This window comes from Eumetopias jubatus, unplaced genomic scaffold, assembly GCF_037043125.1.
Source record: "Eumetopias jubatus isolate StellerSeaLion01/CBP00866 unplaced genomic scaffold, mEumJub1_p1.0 scaffold_12, whole genome shotgun sequence".
NCBI classification, from domain to species: domain Eukaryota; kingdom Metazoa; phylum Chordata; class Mammalia; order Carnivora; family Otariidae; genus Eumetopias; species Eumetopias jubatus.
Genome location: NW_028274818.1, coordinates 110,846,121 through 110,864,948, shown reverse-complemented (window position 1 = coordinate 110,864,948; position 18,828 = coordinate 110,846,121). Strand labels below are relative to the sequence as shown.

General features: G+C 48.0%; 1 long non-coding RNA gene across 2 annotated transcripts; it reads left to right on the top strand.

Annotated features, from left to right (window-relative positions):
• The first annotated feature begins 6,234 nt into the window (after positions 1 to 6,234).
• LOC114199945 (uncharacterized) lies at positions 6,235 to 7,844 on the top strand. 2 transcript variants are annotated; one of them, XR_015766518.1, is made up of 3 exons: positions 6,235 to 6,399; positions 6,777 to 6,844; positions 7,600 to 7,844. It is a non-coding gene; the product is annotated as an uncharacterized LOC114199945 (long non-coding RNA). The 2 variants fall into 2 exon arrangements; XR_003607367.2 differs by lacking the exon at positions 6,235 to 6,399 and having other exon boundaries at positions 6,412 to 6,844.
• Positions 7,845 to 18,828: the final 10,984 nt, after the last annotated feature.

Below are 18,828 nucleotides of genomic sequence, written 5' to 3'. Positions count from 1 at the left end.
TATCTTGTACGCCTGTCTTAATGTGCTTGGTAGTTAATTGACATTTTTAGATTCACTAATTTTTCCCTTAGATCTAAATCTCACAGTGATCCCGGACACTCCCCCACTGCTTGGTGTAGTGCCCTTTCTGGACGCCAGGTGGCAGGCGCCCCAAACCCCATCAGGAGGGCGTCTGCAGGAGAGCCTGGCTGTTTGGTCAGGGCGGCAGGCCTGCTCTAAGAGGTGGGATCTGAATCTGCACCACAAACTTAGGTTACTGCCTCCCAGGCCCCATCTGCTTTCCCATCCCAGCTGTGACAGGATGTCAGCCTGTTCTGTGATCAACCGCAGCTGCAGGGGGCTTAGGATGCCCTCAGGGACATCACCCACCAGTTCCCTGATGGCCCCCTTATAGCCTCTGCTGTTTCCTTCCTCAGCATCACCTGGAAACCTGTGAGGAATGCAAATTATGGGGCCTCAGCCCAGATCTGCGATGGACCCAGTGGCCAGCCCTCCAGGGGACTGATCCCCTAAATTGTGAGGACCCTGCCCTGAGCACAGTGCATTTTCGTGTCCAGCAAGAGCTCCAGCTTCCATCTTTGATCAGTCACAAAGGGTCACGGGAACCAAACAGAGGTGGCAGACAACTTGGCTGGAGGTCACACACACAAGGCAGGCATGGTTGGACACTGGCATCGGCTGCCAAAGAAAGATGAGCACGGCATTCCGGTTTCTGGCCGTCTCTAAGGGGACGTATTCAGAGCATCACAGTGAATCAGTGCTGCCTGGCATGGTGTCAACAGGTAGGTGTGTTCAGAGAAAGACACAAAAACTCAGCTGACAAAGGTTAGTCATCTAAACACCTGAGAACCAACGCGTCCCTCTTAATTTTTTTTTTTAATTCTCGGGGTGCCTGCGTGGCTCAGTCGGTTGGGCATCTGCCTTCTGCTCAGGTCATGATCCCAGGGTCCTGGGATCGAACCCCGCATCGGGCTCCCTGCTCAGCGGGGAGTCTCCTTCTCCCTCTACCCCTCCCCCCAGCTCGTGAGCTCTCTATCTCAAAATCTTAAAAAAAATTTTTTTTGAAATTCTTGTCCACGCTCAATTAAATCAACTATTTGTGGAGCCCTAACTTTCCTGTACAAGTGGCGGAGAACAGGAACGTGTAAAATGTAGACCCTGAGAGTTGACGGTATCACTGAGATGTACTTACATACTGTGACAGTCAGCCTGCTAAGTGTACAGCTGGGTGAGTTTTAGCAAGTTTTCAGAGCTGTTTTAGAACACTTGTGTCCACCAGAGAGCGCCCCGGGGCCAGGTGCCGCCGATCCCTGCCCGCATTCCCATCCGAGCAACCGCTGAGCCGCTTCCGTCTCTAACCTGTCTGTTCTAGATGCTTCATGTGCATGGAATCATGTCTGTGGTCTTCGGTGTCTGGCTTTTTTCTCATAGCACAAAGTTTCTCAGGTGATTGATTTATTCATGCCGAGTTCAGGGGTCAGCAATCCCTTTCTGTCAAGAGCCAGATAATAAACATTTTAGGCTTTGAGGTCTCAACTCCGTTTTCTGTTCACCCGTTGATGGGCATTTAGGTTGAGGCCATAGTGAATAAAACTGCTCTGGGCTTTGTGACATGTGTGGGCATGTTTCCGTTGTCTTAGGTGGGTTCCACAGAGCAGAATTGCTAGGGCACATTTGATATGTGTCTGTAGCTCCTGATGGATGGATTGATTGCTGTTTTTAACTGCTTTATTGAAGGATGCCTGCCCTGCAGTTCACTGCACCCATTTAAAGCGTGCAGTTTGACAAGTTCTGACACATGCGCACCCACGAACCTCTCCACCCCAAAGCTTCTTCCTGCCCTCTCCCGCACCCCCACCCCACCCCCTCCAGGCAACTCTGGTCTGGTTTAGTCACTAGAGTATGCCCTGCACATTTTGGACTTCCACAGCACGTGTTTTCGGCTTGGCTTTTTGGTCTTCTTGCATGCGGCACAATTATTTTGAGATGCATCCACATTGTAGCGCCCATGGGTGGTAGCACGTTCCTTTTTGTTGCTGAGCGGTATTCCACTGGATGGCCACACTGCAACCCTGACGCGTGTTGGCTCCTGGCTCCCAGCTATCACAGAGAAGCTTCTCACAACACAGCAGTACAAGTGTCTGTATGGACATAGACTTTCATTTCTCCCAGGGGAACATCAAGGAGGGGAATGGCGATCACACTAGATTCTATTTAAGTTTTTAAGAAACTGTCAAACTATTTCCCATTTTATATACCCACCAGCACCATATGACAGTCCTGGTTCCTCTCTTTTTTGCCAGCATTTGATATATTGGCCTTTTTAGTTTTAGCCATTGTAATAGGAATGTGGTGGTATTTCAATATGGTTTTAGTATGCATTTCCTTTATGTTTAATGATGTTGATATTTTTTCACGTGCTTATTTGCCATCTGTAGCTCTTCATTGGTGAAATATCTTAAAATCTCTTGCCGATTTTTTAAAGATTTATTTATTTTGAGAGACAGAGCTCATGCGCACTCGCAAGCAGGGGGAAGGGCAGAGGCAGAGGGGAGAGAGAATCCCAAGCAGATTCCTTGTTGAGTGCAGAGCCAGACATGGGGCTGGATCTCACGACCCCGAGATCATGACCTGAGTCAAAACCAAGAGTCAGTCGCTCAACCGAGCCACCCACGTGCCCCACCCTTGTCCATTTTTTTTTAAAAATCAGGTTTTCTATTGAATATGAGTTGTTCCCATATTCTGGATACAAGTGCTTTATCATCTATGATGTGCAAATATTGTCTCTCATCATGGAGCTTGTTTTTCACTTTTTTTTAAGATTTCATTTTTAAGTAATCTGTACACCCAACATGGGGCTCAAGATCACAACCCAGAGATCAAGGGTTGCACGCTCCCCCAACTGAGCCAGCTGGGCACTCCTGTTTTCACTCTTTAACAAGGTTTCTTGAAGAACAAAAGATTTTAGTTTAAAAGGAACTTATCAGTGTCTTTTATTATGCTTTTGGTGTTATATCTAAGAAATATTTGCTTTAAACCCAAGTTTCACTTCCTAAATTTTAAGCTCAAAAAGTTACTTTCATAAAGAGGATTCGTCTACTTGCTGTACCATAGTTCAAAGGCAAGGTTTACTTCCTTTGAAAATCTCCTTTCTGTGATCTAACTGAAAATATGAGATCTCTCTGGGGTAAGTTCGTTGAAAATAAAACCCCTACCTTTTAATAACCAGAGACAGCCCCCTATGTGCCAGTATGGGATGATCTTTAAAATACATTAATAATCATAAACAAGGAATACAACACTAGGGGTGTCTGGGTGGCTCAGGTCGTGATCTCAGGGTCCTGGGATCGAGCCCCGCATCGGGCTCCCTGCTCGGCGGGAAGCCTGCTTCTCCCTCTCCCACTCCCCCTGCTTGTGTTCCCTCTCTCGCTGAGTCTCTCTGTCAAATAAATAAAATCTTTTTTAAAAAGGAGCACAACGCTGTATAGGATGAACCAGATGTAAAAGGAGGAAAGAGGTAGCAGCCGCTGACTCGCTCTCACGCGGATACACTATTCCTGGAAGGGTACAGAAGAAACTACGGGCGTGGCCTCTGGGGAGGGACCTGCATGACAGGGACTGGAGTGGGACTTAAGTCTACGCCTTTTGGTACCTTTGAATTTACTTTCTTGTGCATGTATTTCCTATTCAAAAACAGAACTCCGCTGAGCCCCACGGACACTGGTGGTGTTTTTAGCTCCTAGGTCACACCTGTTTCCTCTGTAGAGAACAGGGCCCTGTTCCAGGCAAGGATATTCAGGAGGTTTATCAAGAAAGCTGTTTTGTTGAGAAATGAAAATGTGAACACAAGTGTTCGTAGCAGCTGCGTTCCAGCCCCAAACGTCCATCAACAGTTATAAGTAAGCTGTCCACCCGACAGAACAGCGCGCCCCAATGGGAGGAGCAGACCCTGAGGCGCACCGCGGGCGTGGCTCTCTCAGCCATCCGCTGCCTTAAGGCGGCCAGGGTTTCAGTGGGAGTGCAGGGCTCTAGAACAGGCAGAGCAGATCCACAGGGGCCGTTCCACTCTCTCCTCTACTTCTGTTTGTCTGAATCTTGTGTGCTTTTTCATAATTGAAAGTGTTGAAACTTTAGAACAATCTTGGGATGAGCTTGGAAGGCAGAAGCTAAGACTGAGTGCTCTCGGGGGCTGCCTCTCCTCCAAGCCAGAGCAGGAAGTGGGATGTCCCCTTACACAGACCCGCCTGTCCACTGCCAGTTGCCTTACAACCAGCTCGGAAAACTAAGTCTTCTCTAACGATAAATCTTTCTTCCCGACTTTTCCCCATTTTCCAGGACTCTCCAAATACCCAGTGTCATCTAGACGTCCAGTCATTGCCCGTGTGATAGAAGACGTAAGAGAAACAATTACTGGATGTTGCTTGGGGTGGTGGGCTATGGCTAGTTTGTTTTCCTGGCTTTGAGTCATTTAGAATTTTAAAATCCTTTTCAGAGGCCATGGGCAGTGCTGTTGTGGGTGACAACTGGGATCTCAGAGGGAGGCCGCCGAGTCCCCAGCCTGCCCAGCACCAGCCTCCACTCAGCCGCGTCTTTGACCTAGGCTTGTCCTTGGCCTTGTTCCCAGGGTCCTGAGCCTCTCCTGTGACTCTTCCTATAAGCCAAGGATGGTTTCAGGAGCTGGCTGGGACACTGAGGCCGGACCCTACGCCAAGGACAAGGTGCTGATTTGTTCTTAGGCATCTGGGCAGGGTTTTCTGGTCTCGGAAAGTGTAATCTGAAGAGACACGAGGGTGCCTGTTGTTGGGGAACAGCAGGCGTAACCGTAGACGGAAGGATCTTGTAGAAGTCTAGGTGTTGTCTTCCTCCAGGGCTGTTAGTTTTCATATTTCTGTTCTTCAGAATGTGAGTTTACAGTTGTGGCTAAGACTGAGAGCAGAGAGAAGTGGTGGTGTTGGCACATGTGAAGCAGGGGACCAACAATGGCCTTTTAAATTAACAAAGGTGAACTAAGGGGTTTGGTGTGGGGGACCCTGGCTCTTTTTCAGAGTCTCCGAACAACAGGCATTTCGATTACGATTTTAATCCTTGTGGGCTCTCTGTTCGTGCAGGAGGTACTCTGGTTTTAATATAAGTACACACACCAATCCTGCTGTTTACAGGTAAACAGCCTGCTGGAAATTACCCTCCGGGAAGCCTGATCATCCCTGAGAAGGGGCCTTGGTCTTCACGGTGGGACGACAGCTTTAGCAACCAGCCCCTCTCATCAAAGTGCTTGAGCGTGTACTTCTTCCCCTTTCTCACGAAGTAAAATTGATGTTTCAGAAACTACTGTGTACTGTACGTTTCACGTACAACTCGAAGCGCTTGACAGGTAGTGCCAAAACCACGATTAGGCACTGCTAACCTGGGAGTGTATGACTCCTCTAGGATAAGACCCTATCTTCCTACAACCGGGCAGCGTGGGATGCCTCAGACCGGAGCCCTAGAGCCCCGCGCCCTGCGTGGCCCAGGTGCATGATGGCAGCCCCGGCCATCAACTAGCAGCCAGTCCACACCCAAGCACGCCAGGCTCCCTGCGCACACAGTCCCCGGCAGGCCCGCCCGCGCCCCCAGCATCCGCGCCCTCAGCGCCCGCAGCCCCAGGCCCCCCCAGCGCCCCCAGGCCCAGCACCCTCACCCCCAGCGTCTGCGCCCCCAGCGCTCGCACCGCCAGCACCAGCAGCCCCGGGCCCCCCAGCACCTGCGCCCGCACCCCCAGGCCCCCGCCAGCGCCCCCAGGCCCTCCAGGGCCCCCTGCACCCGCAGCCCCCAGCAACCCAAGTGCCCACACCCTCAGCACCCCCGCTGCCCGCCTGCGCCCCCAGCGCCCGGCTGCCTCCTACTAGCCCGACGGGTGCCCCTGCTGTAGCGGGAAACATGTGACCACAAGCCGGCTGCCCTGGTGACCCCCGCCTGCACCTGTCGCCGCCGCACAGCGCCCGCTCCCGCTCCCGCACCCCGCAGCTACCCAGGACCTCGACTACGCACTCGGGCCCGGGCGGTGCCCCACGGAGGCGGAGGTCGGCGCCAGCCACTTCCCAGCCGCCCCCGGGGCGAGGGCGCGGACACGTGACCCGGACACAGACCGTCGCGGACGCTGCCGTCGCCGGAAGGCAATGGCGCGGGCGCTTCTGCGCGTGCTCCGCCCGAGGCCGCGCCGGCGCCGCCGATTGGCTGCGTCCGGGTCACGTGACCGCGTCCCGCCGCCGGGAGGAATGCCGGCGGGGTTTTCCAGGTGTTTGCCGCCTGCGGTGTTGGCGCGGGCTCCAGCCCAGCGCTCTTCCCTCGCGGGTGACACGCCGTCACAATGACCTGGGCGAGGTCAGCGCGTCCGTCCCCGGAGCGTCGGTCTGACTGAAAGCAAGTACTGCGGTCACTAGGGCTCGAGGCATCCTCCCCATCCTCCCTCGCCCCGCCCTCCTGGTCCGGGAGGGGCCCCGGGGCGGGGAGGGCGCTCAGCCGACGGGTGCTCCGCGTCCCCGCCCTGCTCCTCCCAGCGCGGCCCCGCGCCGCGACACCACCCCTTGGGGAGCACCCGGGGCCCCTGCAGGGCTGGGGGGGGGGTGTGGTCCACAAAGAGCCACCCACCTGCTGTAGCCACATCCTTCCTGGTGGGACGTACACTTCCCCGGGGCCGCGGTGGGGGGAGGAGGCCGGGAGTGCCCTTCCTTCCTTCATCACCGCACTCTCCTGCTCCTCCAAATCAGCCAGCACTTACAAACGGGCCTCTTGAACAGGTGACCGATTCCGGGGCCCGGACAGGGAAAACAGGAGATGAGCCTGGCGCGTCGCGTATCACTAGAAAGTAAGGGGGTGCACACAAAGTGAGGCTGGGGTGTAGGGGGACTCAGGAGCCACGCTGGATGGCGAAAGCTGGGACAACATGAGCAGCAAAGTAAACCATCCTATCGAATCATAACTTACAGGGTAACATAAATACCCAGGAGTCCATAGAGATAAAAGGTAAACAAGTGAGGGAGAAAGGACAGCTCTTTCCCACGGAAATACCACAATTAGTAGATGTAGGAATAGGGAACTGGAAAAACAACTTTAGGCAAATGACAGCGTAGTACTTGTCGGGAGCCAGATCTAATGGATGCTAAGATTAGTGGGCAAAAGTTTTGAGACAGATACTGCTTCAAATCTCTCCCCCAAGATATTTATTAACAGGGACAAATAGCAACCTCAGAGTGGAAAAACCCGACCAACACACCTCAAGCAGGTAATCAAGGTGTAAGATAAAACAACAGCATTGACCCCTGATGTAATAATGCACAGAGAAAGACACAACAGCACTCCTGTGGTTTTCTTGCCAAAAATGCATACCCTCCATCAAATCATGGGAAAGCTTCAGAGAAATCCACGCAACGACATGGTACAACATAACAGTACTCTTCAAAAGGGCCGAGCTCCTGAAAGATAAGGAAATTCTGAGGAACTGCCCCACATTGGCTGTGTCTAGGACTAGGTTAAGTACTAGTGTGGAAAAACATGAAATCTGAATAAAGTCTGCAGTGTAGTTGACAATATTTGCCATAGACTGAATATTTGTTTTCCCAGAACTTCATATGTTGAAACCTAATCCCCGGTGTGATGGTGTTTGGAGGTGAGACCTTTGGGAAGTGCTTAGATCGTGAGAAGGGAGCCCTCGTGAATGGGTTCAGTACCCTTGAAAAGGAGCTGAGAGAAGACAGCTGTCTATGAACCAAGAAGTGGACTTTCACAGGCATCAAACCTGCTTATAACTTGGTTTTGGACTTCCAGCCTCCAGAACTGTGAGAAATAAATTGTTTTTTAAGCACCCAGCCTCTGTTAATTTGTTATAGTGGCCCAAACAGACTAAAGACAGTATTCCACCAGAATTGATTACCTGACTTTGATATTTGTACAATATATACGTAAGATGTTAACCTTAGGAGAAACTGGGCAAAGAGCATTTGGGAACTCTCCGTGCTTCTTTTTTGTTTTGTTTTGTTTTTGTGAAATACAGGTGGGCTATGGTGAATTCATCCTTCTCCTGGACCAGGTGAGCAAGGGATATTCAACATCAGGGTTGCCCTTGTGTCCCAGAAAGGGGCAAGCTGATGAGAAGCTCAGGCGGGTGCCCTTTCATGAACTCCCCGCTGCCCACCCTGCCTCTCCTAGCTTCTCAGGTACAAATGTCCCGAGCAGGAGCAAGCTTGGCAAATTGGAGAGCAGCAAGGAGGCCAGATGAGCGGGAGGAAGATGGCAGGAGGCGAGCTTGGACAGACAGCAAGCATCAGATGGTTGGGGCCCCATCAGGTGGGGCTAGAGGAGGTATTCTCACCTACCCCTTCACATCTTCCATCTCCATTTAGTACAGTTTTGTGCTGTTGGGTTTTTCTCAGTTACCTGTGTAACATTATGTAACATTTAGCACTTAAACGTCTGTATCTTGCCCAGCAGCGTGGGACGGTATCTGTCCTTTCCTACCACAGAAGATAGGGATCCCATCCTTAACTCTCCTCTGCTTCCACCCACTTCTCAGCTCACAACATCTAGACGTTTGCTTATACAAAGGTCAAGGTTGCTGCCTACCATCAGAACAGATTGAAAATACTTAATTTTTTTCATGCTTTGTTCGTAGATGGATTCCCAAGGCTAGAAATCCATCAGTGGTTTTTCTCTTTATGGCTGCATTTTCCTCTCTATGCTCAATGGCCTTAAAATGATTATATTCCATGAGTTGCCCAGAATAATGCCACATTTTGGTTTGCTCCGTATTTGGACCACAACTTATGTTACAGCTTTTGTTTTATTTATTGAGTTTCTAACTGCCTGTATTTTTTTTCTCATTGACAAAAAGTGTGCCTTCACCATATCCCTCACGTTGACCCAGCCTCTTGTGCTAAGTCTTGCCCCAAATGCCCACCGTTTCCCCTGGAGTTGTATGTCTGAGAGCCCTCGGGCCTCTGCAGGCCTGCTGCCCAGCCATCACTGTGGACATCGCCCCACAGGCCTCCAGACCACTGCTCCACTGGTCCCACGCTTTCCCTGTTCTTGGTGTCCTTTGTTCTCTGAAGTGCATTATAAGCATGTCCTCAGAAAGGGATGTCTGCATACCAAAAAGGCCTTTAATTTGCCCTCACAGCCAAACATAGACTTCTAGATCCCAAGTTTGCCCCCAGAATTGTGACCGCACAGCTCCGTTAGTGTCTTGCTATTGACAGTTGGGTGATCCTTCTTTTGTAGGAGTCATACGAGTTTTATTTCTGGATGATTTTAAGGTCTTTTTCCTAATATTCTGAAATTTCACAAGAACACATCTAAATAGGATCTTTGTTCACTTTGCAAGAGGGGCCCTTTCTCTTAGGTTCTTCCATTCTCTGGTTCTAGAAAGTCTGTGTGCGTGATGTTGAACTGATCCCCCCATAATTTCTCACCTAGTCCTCCTTTTTGGGTCATTTTTTCTATGTTCTGAATAGATATTTGGCTTTATTTTCTAACCTTTCTATTGACCTTTTTATTTCTACCACTTATTTTTAGAAGTCTCTTTTTTGGGGTACCAGGGTGTCTCAATGTGTTAAGCGTCTGCCTTCAGCTCAGGTAATGATCTCAGGGTCCTGGGATCGAGTCCAGCGTGGGGCTCTCTGCTCAGCGGGGAGCCTGCTTCTCCTTCTGCCCCTCCGCCTACTTCTATTCTCTTTCAAATAGATAAAATCTTGACAAGAAAAGGTCTCTTTTTCTTTAAATGAATTTTATTGATATTTGGTTTACGTACAACGAAATGGTCCCATTTTAAATGTATGTTTTGATGAGTTTTTGTGCAGTTTTGTAGTTACCACAGCAATCAAAACACAATTGTCTTGGTCCCCTTCCCAGTCACACCCCAACCCATACCCAGGCTTTGGGCAACCTCTGATCTGATCTGCAGATTGGAGTTGTGTTCTCTAGACCTTCGTGGTCGGCACAGTGTTTTTGAGATCCACATTCTTGCATCTAACAGGACTTCACTGCATTTTTATTGCTGAGTAGCATTCCACTGAATGCATATAACACAATAGTTAAACTGTTTATCAGTTGATGTTTGTTCTTTGCCAGTTCACTTTTGAATGATGCTTTATAAACATAAGTGCACAAGTCTTTGTGTGGACATGTTTTCATTTTGCTTTTGGGCAAATACCTAGGAGTGGCCCAGCTAGACTGCGTGGTAAGTATATATTTAACTACATACTAAATGGCTGATGTGTTTTCCAAAGGAGTTGTATCATCTGACGTTCCCACGAGAAACGTAGGCGTTCCGTTTGCTCTGAATCTTTACCATCACTTGGTGTGGTCAGAACGTTCTCCGTTATTCCAGGTAACTCTGTGTCCTTGATAGGCCTCCCTCCTCAGTAAGAGAGTTGACAGGAGCTTCATGTCCAAGGGTTCACCAGGCTCTTTTTGTGAGGTAGAGAAAGGAAGGAGCCATTAGACACCTTCCCAGATGCCAGACGGAGGGACTGAGGAAGGAATTACTTGGGAAGATGAGAGCTGCCCAAAAAAGCTCCCAAGCACTTTGGGAGAAGAGGTATGTGGCTTTCTGAGCAGTTGCTATGTGGCAGGCGTGGGGAAGCAGCCCAGAGCTTCAGTTAATCCCTGTGTGCCAGCCCCACCCCCAGACCTGGTCTGAGCCCCTGAGACCACAGGAGACACAGGCCCACCTCTGCCCAGACCCAGCCCCCAGTATCTACGCTGAGATGCAGTTCCTCCACCCACATCTCTGCCTGCTCTTCCCCTACCCCGAAAATGTCAAGTCTCTCTTCTCCTGCTGCCTGTGGCCTCCCACTCTGCTAGTCTCTGCCGGTCATCTCAATGAGGCCGCAGGTGAGAGGGAGGGAATTGCCTGTGCTCCATCTTCATCTTGCACTGGGGTCTGGATTTCTGTGGCCTGGCGGGACATCCACACGCATGGCTCGGTAGTGAAGGCTGATTATGAAACAGTATATGTAGCATCCACTTTTATGAAAATATGAATTATGTACAGAGAAAAGTGACAGAACAGGCCTTAAAATGTTTGCAAAAGTTACCTCTGGGTGGTGGGATTAAAGTAGTCTATACATCTTTTTAACTTCTTAAAAAACTGTCACATGCTTTCTGAAAACTTTGGTTATATGGACAGAGTCTGCATGGTGGCTGAAGCCCCAGGCTGTGGGGTCACCTGGATCTGGATTTTCAAGCGTTAGATCTGCCCCTTACTAGCCGCAAACTCTCAGACTCAGTGCCCTGATTTGCCATGGAGCTGTTCTGAATATTTGGTGAGGCAGTGCTGCCGGGCCCACAATGGGCAGATTTGATCAATGTTGGCCACTATCCTACTAACATTAGTTTTAAGATAAAAAACAAACAAACGGTAAACAATTTACACCGTCCAGCTCTGAGCTGAGAGCTTTCCTGGGCACTTTCCAGTGTGAATTAACTGCAAAGGTGCTAGCAGCCAGATACCCGAACCAACTGGCTTCTGTGGGTAAAGCAGTTGATTGTAGGGGCGTCTGGGTGGCGCAGTCAGTTGAGCATCCAACCCTTGGCTTCAGCTCAGGTCATGATCTCGGGTGCGGGATTGAGCCCCACCCAGCAGGGAGTCTGCTTGGGATTTTCTCTCTCCCTCTCACTCTGCCCCTTCCCACCCCTCACAAGTGCTCGCACCATCTCTTTTTTTTTTTCTTAAGATTTTATTTTATTTTTTTGACAGACAGCGAGAGAGGGAACACAAGCAGGGGGAGTGGGAGAGGGAGAAGCAGGCTTCCCACAGAGCAGGGAGCCTGATGTGGGGCTCGATCCCAGGACCCTGGGATCATGACCTGAGCCGAAGGCAGACGCTTAACGACGGAGCCACCCAGGCACCCCCCCCCCAGCACCCTGTCTTTCTAAACAAATCTTTTTCAAAAAAGGCAGTTAATCATAGGCATCAGTTGGATTCTGGGGAATATCTGCTAAAGATAATTTTGGTTTGGGTAGAGTTGGCATTGGATATTTCACTGTGACATTGCTTGGCTACCTGGACCAGCTGTTTATTGGGGCCATTTCGGAATGATCATCAACTCTCCATGCCAGATACTCAGCCACTTTCCCTAAGGCAGCTCATATAACCACCAAGGGACTTGATGCTCATGAGTAAGAACGTGACAGTCGTGTTAACCACCGGAGACCGCGCCTGACTCTCAGCAGCCTGTCCCACCGGACCAAAGTCCCGCAGACTTGGGTGAAACGCAGGTTTTCTCTATATATCACGTTGTTTATGCGTGCCCTGAAAGGCCGATGAGCTACTGAATGCTGACATAAACTGTCTGAAATAATTCTTGGCAGGCTTCTCTGCAAGGAGAGAGCAGCTGTGCTGGGAGCCCCTCAGCACCATCAGGACTGGACTGAGACAGGCCTGGCGCTTACTGGGGCAAAGCTGACCTCGAACATTTTCTCAGGTTTTTAAAAAAATATTTTCTGCCCTAATTTTTCAAAGGGGCGGGTGTCCATGAATCTAATAGATCAAGAGTCCATTTGTTGTGCGGAATCCATCCACCTGATATGGGTGAGGCCCTGTGCCAGGCACAGGAGAGCTGGAGATGGTGGCACAGGCCCACCCCTGCCTCCCAGAACCCAGAGTCTGGTACACCATGTCCAGCAGAAGTATAATGCAAGATGGATGGCATCTAAATTTTTCTAATGGCTGCAATAGAAAAAAGAAAAAAAGATGTGGGTGAAATTCGATTGGATAATATATTTTATTGCACCCAGACCCAGTATATTAAAAAAAATTTCACTAATCAGCATCAAACAGGATGAGATATTTTACATTCTTTGCTTCATACTGAGTCTTCCAAATCTGTTGTGTTTACACACATAGCATGTCTCTCTGACGACCAGTAGGATTTTCAACCATCCTGGTTTACGCAGAGCCACCTGGGTTCTGGCTCTGAAAGGCCTGCATCTCAGGAAAGACTCCAGGGGATGCATAAAGTGCTGTTTTTCCTGAAAGGGTGTGGAAGGCTGGGGAAAAGTAGAAAACTCTTGTGGCAGCCCCCAAATAGGAGCTAGAGCACACAATATTCTGTGTCCATTGGAAGCAGCATAAATGCCCCCCGCGGTTACTGCCACTGCTTTTCCCCAGCTGTTGGTGGCAGCCACGATTTGTAGTTTACGTAACGACCATGTGCCTTGCATCACTCCAAGAGATCCAAATTGCTAATGCAGTGTAGCGCCTGCCTTTAACGTTGGCTGGGGCTTGACTGTTCTGCTTTGTGTTGAGGTAGTGCTGGTGTAAGTTTTCACATGGCAGATGCCGTGGCCGTGTTGTCTAAGGGTTCAGATCGTGAAAATGAGAACAGGGACCGTATGAATGCTGGTGTGACCCAGACGTCGCTGATAAAGGAGGCTCACGAGTGTGACTTTGATGGCAGGTGAAGCACATACAACTGGACTAGGGAGCTAAAAACCAAAACAGCGTCCTGCGCAATATGCAGAAGAGACGGGGTAGGGATGATGAAGGAACAGATGAGGGCACATACAGAGACCGAACTCAAGGCCCAGACATGTCAGGAAGTTCTTCTAAACCAGTCACAACTTTTTTTGTCTCCCCCAAAGCCACCAATATTCAGTCCCCAACACTGGCCACGGAATGAGCTCAGGCACACCCACCCCCCTACTGAACTCACGTTGTCCACGCACTGCTCTGTGCAGCTAAGCGAAGAGACCCTTCCTCACCCATAGATTGGAATTAAAATTTTGAGAAGGGATGTGTATAAATGGGAGAAATTTTGATGAGCTGTGTTATCTACCCAACAATGTAGAATGGGTCTTGTCACATCCTATGAACCATGATGTTGTTGACAGTCTGTTAAGTGATGCACCGAATCCCGGCAGCGAAACGGTGTTTTCCCAGCTCCTCGTTACTTTGATTTGAAACAAAGAGTTTCAAATTGTCTTCTTGATTTCAATGAAGATTTTGATGAAATCAAAATGCAGAAAACATGACTCAAAAGATTGTTGATACCTTGTCCAAATACAAACTAGGGCGCTTGGGTGGCTCAGTCGTTAGGCGTCCGCCTTTGGCTCAGGTCATGGTCCCAGGGTCCTGGGATCGAGCCCCGCATTGGGCTCCCTGCTCAGCGGGAAGCCTGCTTCTCCCTCTCCCTCTGCCTGCTTGTACACTCTCTGTCTCTGTCAAAATAAATAAAATCTTTAAAAAAAAAAAAATACAAACTAGACTCTGCTCATCCATCTGTGTATTTGGTGACAGGGCAAGTGTAAATTCTGGCAAACTCCATTTAGCTGATTATCTTATTACCAAAGAAAATGAAAAGCTCTTACCTGCTCAGTGTCCTCCACACCTTGTATACAACACTGCTGTTAAGGTGAGGTCTGCTTACCTGTTATATTGGGGTTTCCAAAAGGAAAGTTTTGGGTTACCTTTTAGTTTCCTCAAATATGCGGAAACATGATTTTTGACTTTATAGAAATGGAAGGAGAAAGCCTTCCTACAAGGTGTCCGTCATTGTTGCCGTAGGAAAGATGTTAAAATGTTTGCCTGCCATAAAATCTAATCTTATTCCTCAAAGTGTGAGGCACGAGGAATGTCCTTCTCTAATTTGGAAATACATAAGGATGAGAACAAAGAAAGGGGTTACAGGAAAATGGAAATTTATATGCTGTTTTTCCAGAACTGCCACCAGAGTGTCTGATGCCCTGTGTAGACTGTGGATGAGAGCTCACGTGGCCAAAGAACAAACTCACTTCACGACAGCAGGACTGCTTCAGGACTCAAACGTGTCACCAGAAAAAGGTAACTAAATTTGACAGGACTTTCTCATTCCTTTAGTAAAACTATAACTTATTTGAAATCCAACTTGGATTTCAAGTTTTGATGACCTCTGTGCGTTAAGACCATTTCCTGAGAAAGAGAGTTTAACTTCTGGTGACTTCCACTATGCTTTGGAGTTTGTTTTTAAGATTTTATTTATTGGGGCACCAGTGTGGCTCAGTTAAGCATCTGCCTTCCACTCAGGTCTTGATCCCAGGGTCGTGGGTTCAAGCCCCACATTGGACTCCCTGCTCAGTGGGGGAGTCTGCTTCTCCCTCTCCCTCTGCTCCTCCTCCCCCCACACTCATGCTCTCCCTCTCGCTCGCTCACTCTCTCAAATAAATAAAATGTTTAAAAAAAATAAAATGGACATTTGAGACGTGGGGAACCAAAATGATAAATTTACGTATGCAAAGAGCCTGATTAACAAGTGGCTGGTCTACCAGAGTGAGCCTGTGCGTACAGGCGGGTGGATGTTCTTTGAGCACTGAAAACAAATTCCCACAAGTGCTCGTAAGGTGTCATCACATTGGACTGACACCAGGAATCAGAGTTTCAGTGGCTTGATAGGAACAGCGCTGTAAGTCAGCATGAGCTGTATGCTTGACTGCATCCCAAGTTTCCCACTGCCTAAAAGAAGAGAGGGACGTCCTGAGTTCAGAGACACAGTGTTGGAAAAGGAAACTGGAAGAGTTAGACTGCTCAGAGCGTCATGGGACAGAAGGAAGCGGGTCATGACCCCCTTAATTGGTCTTACCGTATTTTTGTTCTCCTTTTAAAGAGTCTTGCGTTATAGAGGATCAAAGTATGGGTATACACAACAGCTTGGACAAATGTCCAGGGAACTATGACAAGTTTAAAAGGCCAACCTCAGAAGCTTACCTCCTGTGTGATTCCACTTGCGTAACATTCCTTTTAAGTAACCTACGCCCAAGGTGGGGCTTGAACAGCTCATGACCTCGAGATCGAGTCAGAACGCTCCACCCAGTGAGCCAGGCAGGTGCCCCAATTTATATAACATTTTTGAAATGACAAAACTGTAAAAAGCAGGGCAGATTTGTGGTTTCTAGAGGTTAAGGACGGGGGGAAATGGGACCAGGGGCTGCAGAGGGTGGAGATGGTTATAGAAGTTTACAGGGGAGACCCCTGTGGGGCTGAAACTGCCCAAAGAACCTCACAGGTGCAAAAATCCGCAGAACTACACAACACACACACACCCAGGAGTGGAAATGAAATCGGGGAGATCTGAATATATGGGTGGATTACATCCACCTCAGTCTCCTGGCTGTGATAGTATATTGTAGTTTTGCAAAATGTTACCATTGGGGATGGAAATGGTGTATTATTTCTTACAACTGTATGTGAGTCTACAATTACCTCAAAAATTTCAGTTAAACAGAAAGTTGTACATGTATGTGTCTTCAGAATACTTAATAGCATAGACTCCAAAATTTAAATATCCAATAAAAGATTTCTTAAGTGTAAAATAATGTGTCGTAGTGGAAGACAGAAAGAAACATACAATTTTTTCATGATTTCTTCTATTCATTACTACTAATTGCACTGTTAACTAGTCCTGTGGTTAACTAGTCCTGTTTTGTTTAAATGTAACAGAAAAGTAAGTAATACAAAATAATGCATGGTTTCAAAGAAACACCTATTTTCATTTTTCATGTGAAGTGATAGCACACATGTGGGTAATTCTTTTCTATGAAAGCACTGTGTTTTGGGGTGAGGTCTGGAATGTCTTTGTCCCGGGTTGGCATTCTAAAACCTCGGCCCCTTAAGCCCATCCCAGGTGCTTGGGTGCACCTGCGGCTACAGCCCAGAGGGCATTGGTGGGGAGGACTTGGGGGTTGTCTCTGCAAGAAGGGGACGCACTACACTTCTGTCGAAGCTGAAGTGGCCATCACCGCTGGGGAGATAATTCGGGAGGCAGGAAAGTTGCTCATCTGGCAGGCACTTCACTGAACTTCTGGGCAGGGGCTCAAAGGGCAGGGGCTGCAGGACTGGAAGCAACCCACTTGAAGACACAGTCCAGAAAAACAGGCGCCTGGGGTTTCCTGAGGACATCTTCCACCAAGACCTGCAAAAGTCCCCAGACCCATCATCCTCAAATTAAAGTGATCTATGGCCCTTCTCAAATGGAAAATCATCTTCACAGACCCCCACCTCCATCCCAGCGTGTTTAAACTATTTTAATTGTAAACTTTCTTAAATACGTACAAATGTAAAACTAAATATGAAGTCCCTGTGTTCTTGGCACTCATGCAGCTATGAATCCAGCTGTGTCTACAAACTAAATCTTACCAGAAATGGTGCCCTAATTGGGCCCCAGTGGGCAATCCTGCCGTGGCTGAGCCCACCTCTGTGTCGTACCCTGAGTGAGGTTGGAGCAGTCTGGCTCTCCCCACTCCTCCCCTGCTTGAATCCCTGAGTGGCCCCAGTGCAGCAGTTATGGGTCCATTAGGGTGCAAATGAATCACTTTCATTGTTTTCTCTTCTGTCATCTTTGGCTCACAGCAATTACCCGAAGGCCCTTTCATGCCATTGTGTACTTCCTGAAACACCACACCTGCCTTCACAGGAGCCACTCACGGGGTGCCCTCAGTACCCTTCAAGAAACTCCTTGAAGTTAAATATAAAACTGTTCTAAAAATCTCAAAATAAACAAACTAACATTTCCCTAAGGAAGCTAGAAAAAGAAAAGCAAGACCCAAGACCAGCAGAAGGAAGAACATAATAAAGAATAGAGCCGAAATAAATGATAGAGAAATGAAAAAAAGCAAAAGAAGAGATCGATGAAACCAGAAGGTGTGGTTCTTTGAAAAGAATAACAAAATTGATAAACCTCTAGCCAGACTCATAAAAAAGAAAGAGAGAGGCCTCAAGCAACACCACAAATGTAAGAGGAGAAATAACACCACCACAGAAATACAAACAATCATAAGAGAATATTATGAAAAATTATATGCCAACAAACTGGACAACCTGAAAGAAATGAATAAATTCCTAAAACCATACAAACTACCACAACGGGAACAGGAAGAAATAGAAAATTTGAACAGACTGATAACCAGCAAAGAAATTGAATCAGTAATCAAAAATCTCCCAAGAAACAAAAAGCCCAGACACCTTCCCGGGAGTATTCTACCAGACATTTATAGAAGAGTTCTTCTCAAACTAGTCCAAAAAAAAAAGAAATGGAAAGAAAACTGCCAAATTCATTCCATGAGGCCAGCATTACTGTGATACCAAAGCCAGAAAAAGACACCACTAAAAAGGGCCATTTATCCCTGATGAACATGGAGGCAAAAATCCTCAACAAAATACTAGCAAACCAAATCCAACAATATATTAAAAGGATCATTCACCACGATCAAGCGGGATTTACTCCGGGCTGCAAGGGTGGTTCAGTATTTGCAAATCAATCAACATGATACATCACACCAACAAGTGAAAGGACAAGAACCATATGATCCTCTCAATAGATGCAGAAAAAGCATCTGACAAAGTACAACATCCATTCATGGTAAAAACCCTCAACAAAGTAGGGTTGGAGGGAACATACCGCAACATAATAAAGGCCATACATGAAAAAAACCACAGCTAACATCGTACTCAATGGGGAAAAACGGAGAGCTTTTCCTCTAAGGTCAGGAACAAGACAAGGAGGTCCACTCTCCCCACTGTTCTTCAACACAGTACCAGAAGTCCTAGCCTCAAAAATGAAAGGCATCCAAATTGTAAGGAAGAGGTGAAACTTTCACGATTCCCAGATGACATGATACTCTATGTAGGAAACCCGGAAGACTCCCCCCAGAAAACTACAACTGATACACCAATTCAGTAAACTCACAGAATACAAAATCGAGGTACAGAAACCTGTTGCATTTCTGTCCACTGATAATGAAACAGCAGAAAGAGAAATGAAGAAAGCAATCCCATTTACAATCTCACCAAAAATAATAAAATACCTAGGAATAAACCTAACC